Source organism: Mycetomoellerius zeteki, unplaced genomic scaffold, assembly GCF_001594055.1.
Source record: "Mycetomoellerius zeteki isolate Tzet28-1 unplaced genomic scaffold, Tzet1.0 scaffold498, whole genome shotgun sequence".
In the NCBI taxonomy this organism is placed as follows: domain Eukaryota; kingdom Metazoa; phylum Arthropoda; class Insecta; order Hymenoptera; family Formicidae; genus Mycetomoellerius; species Mycetomoellerius zeteki.
In genome coordinates this window covers 241,557-246,199 of record NW_017257498.1, presented here as the reverse complement: position 1 = coordinate 246,199, position 4,643 = coordinate 241,557, and the positions used below count along the sequence as shown (strand labels likewise).

At 32.0% G+C, this 4,643-nt stretch overlaps 1 long non-coding RNA gene across 1 annotated transcript in view; it reads left to right on the top strand.

Moving 5' to 3' along the window:
* The window catches only part of LOC108727482 (uncharacterized), a 12,970-nt gene that overhangs the window by 2,134 nt on the left and 6,193 nt on the right, over window positions 1-4,643 (top strand). Inside the window, exon 2 of the long non-coding RNA XR_001936850.1 lies at window positions 2,729-2,731. This is a non-coding gene — a long non-coding RNA (uncharacterized lncRNA). The remainder of the gene's footprint in view (window positions 1-2,728; window positions 2,732-4,643) is intronic.

The following is a 4,643-nucleotide window of genomic DNA, read 5'->3' as shown; positions in this document are numbered from 1 at the left end:
ATTTCAGATTTGATTGCGTTGAAAGTCCGACAACCATATCGGCACACAATTATAATTTCTGAAATTAATTCATTTAAAATGAATTTAGAATAGTTCAACATCTTAACGTTCAGACCATTAGTGGCGCTTCTTAGTTTAAAGTATTAAATGTATTTAACATAAGCGGTCTTCCAATCTTATTATTGTAAATAATTTTTGTCTCAGTTTTTCTGTAAAGTTAATAGTAGTGATATTTGAGTAAAAAATTATTAAAAATCAATTTTCGACAATTTTTAATAATTATTATCTTGTTAACTATTGCGAAAATTGTAGAATAGTAGAGGACTTTTCTTCTCAGTTTAGTCCATTTTACCTCTATGAGAAAGATTTTTCATTACTTTCCAAACATCCTGTATATAGAATATCAATTTTTATATAATTATTTGAAATATAATTATGTGAAACGTTTTTTCTCGGGATGTTATTTGAATGTTTATCGTACTTATAAAAAAAATTTATATTTATGTTATCATTTATTTAATTTTATTTTATACCAATTTGAGTAATTATTAATAAAATTAATATACTATAAAAATGTTTTATTTAAAAAAAACGGATTATTATGAACACAACTTATATGTATATGTAGTTTTTTTTAGTATAACACACACTTTTGTAAAAAAATGTCCATATATCGTAATTCCTCGATCTAATATACGCGTCGAATGGTACTCTTACAATCGATAATCCATGCTTATGATCACTTAAAATTTCTTACTGAATTAGTAACGAGCGAATTATTACTATGTTTTGTTAAAATTCACTTTACGCGTGCAAACATATAATGCTTATGCTATTCATATAAATGAGTATCCTTTTTTTTCAAATATATGTGAATCTCTTCAGTTTATCGAAATAAACGGAATGCAAACGAACTTTTATTTAAACGTTCTCTCACACACATCTCGATTGTTCGTCTTTCATTTGTTTAGTATCATAACCTCTCTTCACACACACACTCAGCTTCCGTTTGCATGTACTGAAACAATAGTTTTTCATTCTGTTGTTCTGTTTCATTCTGTTACCCATAGTAGACACATGTATTTTGTGGTTATTGTTGCACAGAACGCAAGGGAAGATGAATTCTTGCCGGAAGTTCTACTTCAATGGACTTACAGCTGAAACAATTTGCGATGTGGCAAATAATTTTGAAGACATAGAGTTTAATTCACGTGGAAAAGAGTCATTTTGTGTGTTAGTAAGTAAACTAGACCTTTTACATTTTATAATTTGAAAAATTGAACTTCATGCCTATCTAGTCATGAGATATTAAAGTTGTCTTACATAGCTACTGTCTAGTTCTTTTGATTACCTCTTCCCAGCAAACGGATTGTATTTGATAAATATGAATCAAGCTTTCGAATCTATTTTGTCCACGAAGAAAGTATTATAATAAATTTTGTGGACACTAGACACACTGAATCCGTTTCTATACATCTAAATGCAATAATGTGGACTTTCTGCCCTCCCCCCCGGATAGTCATAATCTTTTCATTATTGAATTTTTTCAATTCCTTGATAATTATAGAATTAATTTGAGACAAATGATAATCCTTTCTAAAAAAACAGATATATCCAAGTTATTATTATTGCTTTTCCGAGATACCAATTGGTTCTCTCTTTGCGTTTACTTTTGACAGTTGTATATCAAGGGGTTAGTAATAATAACAGTATAATTATAATTATATTTCAATTATTGTATTTGAGCAAGTGTAGTAAAAAATAAAAGCTAAATAGCGCGCTCGAAGTGTGTCTGTAGTGTTTACTTAATTAAAATGTCAATACTTTCTGTGAATTAAAGGTAATTATAAATATAGTTTCCCGAAAATAAAATTAAAAATTAAAATTTAAACATAAAATGTATTTTGTATAGTAATTTTTTTTTTCAAGTTATCTAATATTTATTTACTTCAAAATTTGGTAAAAATTAATTTTAATAAAAATTATTTCGTATTGAATTTTTTATCAAAATATTTTTTGCTGAGTTCACGTGTAATACTTGCTATCATTTATATTTATTTGTTTTGTAGATATTTCAGAAGCAGAAAAAAAATTCGATAATAAATTTAAATTTTATAAAAGGATATGGAATGACAATCATCAAGGCATACAAGACATTGTGAAAAATATATTAAAATCTCGATCCAGTAGTAAAATTAATACTGAAAAGACACGGCCTCTTCATACTGAAAACATTTCTAACGCAAACGATATTTTGCATATCTGCAGTACTGAAAATTCGTCGACTGTAGTATCTAAGGAAGATGATATAGGTTCAAATAAAGAGTTGCATGTTATAGACGATGAAGCTTCATGTAATATTTTTTGTTACACCACAAAGACGTACATTACGACAAACACGTACAATATTTTCTGACAATACTGATTTTGAACATTTTTCAAATGTCATAGAAGAAGACGAAAATGAAATCGATTCGATGAATGATAACGATTATGTTCCTGACGATAGCGATAACAGTGATAGGTCTATAAAATTTTTTTCAAATATAGAAGATAAACATGGAATCGATTTGAATAATAACGTCGCTTGACGTCGATTGAGTCAAAACGTTATATTCATGCGCATCATGGCTTAATAATTTTTATTATACATAACTTTTATTAAATATAAGTTTGTTAACTGAGTGTTCCTATCGTTGTCTACATTATATCATTGAGACAATATGAGATGGTAGAATGAGTTTTGATCTCTTCAATAGTTTTAAATATGGACTGCTTTTTATGAATATAACCAAATTCTCACTGGACAATATATTTTAACTGAATTTCTGATTATGTATGTAAGATGTTTTGTTATTGTACATTGAAAATGACCCGATCGGTGTCGAAACGTTTGATTATTGTATATATATATGTTTATTAAAGATCTTATATTGTAGTTGGCTCGTTTGCCCTTGTTTTATTTATTGATTTATTCTAATTGAGCCATATTAACATTTAATTATTGAATAATAATGATTATGTTCGTAATAATAGTAGCGATAGTAGTGATAATTCTATAAAGTTTAATCAACAAAACTCAAAATTATCAGTTCAAAAAAAGTTTAGTACTTTGCAAGGACGATTCCATGTTCAACGAATTGTTATTTTTGATGAAATGGAAATGTAAATAAAACTAAGATACGAGACGAAATACAAAATAAAATGGTTAACATATTAAATTTTCCGTGTCCATTACAATTTTATGGCGGAATACGGCGTAATACAAACAGTTTAGCAACATATGCAAGATGCAGATACAGCAGCCATGTACAACGATTTAAATTTGATGTTTCAAATATACATAGATAATGCTTATTGACATATTTGTCTCTAGTACAAAATGTACTGAAATATTACATGAAAGTAAACCTATTTTTAGTACTTTAAAAGGCGAAGCACGAGAAAAAGCTAAGTCGGAAATGCGTCATATGTCTCCTCGAATGTTACAATTAAATACATTGAAAAACATAGACCAAGAGCTTGCTCAGGATAGATATTTTCAAGAATTACACATGCTTAATACGTATCAGAAAACAAAATCTGAAGAAAATAATAAGAATGACTTATATCTTTGTTCGCGCGATTTATCTGATTTATTTCAGCAATATATTATAGAACAACAATCTAATGATCCTTATATACAAAGTACAGGTTTACCATTTTATGTACAGAGGAACAAATTAATGCACTTGATAAGAATGATATTGTAGTTTATTTTGATGCTACTGGTTCTGTAGTTCGTAAACCAAAAGATATAAAGTGCAAACGCATTCTATATTATGCAATAGTAGTTAATAAAAATAATAGTGTACTTCCAATAGCTGAAATGATTTCTTCAGTACATAATATTACTGCTATAAGCATTGTGACGTGACGTTTTTCACCGTCCGTCACAAGGGTCGTTCGACCTGGCCGAAGTAGCGCGGCAAATTTGTCTTGTGTCCTCCCGACACGGAGGGCGGGCGTGCCGATGCTTATTGCGATTTTCGAGCGAGAATTTGGAGATTTTTGTCGTCACGTTTCGCATAACGTTACTATTTCTTTTTGTGAATTTGTTTGAGATTTTTAGTATCGGCGGCTGCGGTAGGTAATTTAATGTGCGACACATTCCACTACCTCAAGGAGAGGCCAAGAAGAGGATAGAAGACCATATTGGAGGTCCGAGGCCACTCAGAGGAGGGGTAGCGCACAGGTGATACTGTTCCATACTATCGAATTAACGCCCTGAACATAACGTGTTTTCCTGCCGAACTCTTTACAGGCGATTATGCCGCGGGAGCGTCTAAGGCGGCGTGAGGGGCCACCCTCTGCCATAGGACGAGCAAGGGACCCCGCTGTCGATGCCGCAAGGAAGCCTCTGCAGAGAGGAGACATCGAATCCGGAGGCCGAGCCTGTCTGTAAAGGAACCCACCGAATTCGGACGACACGCCGGCAAAAGCAATCCAGAGGGGACCGTTGCGAGCAGCCGAAACGACGCCAGCATTGAGTCGAATCCCGCGCGCTCAAGGATCTAGGGCACGCGACGCGATAGCAAGTCGCGAGGACTCGCGGAAGCTCGCGAGATGGCCCGCGGCCAATCAGGGCCGATAAGGCTTATCAC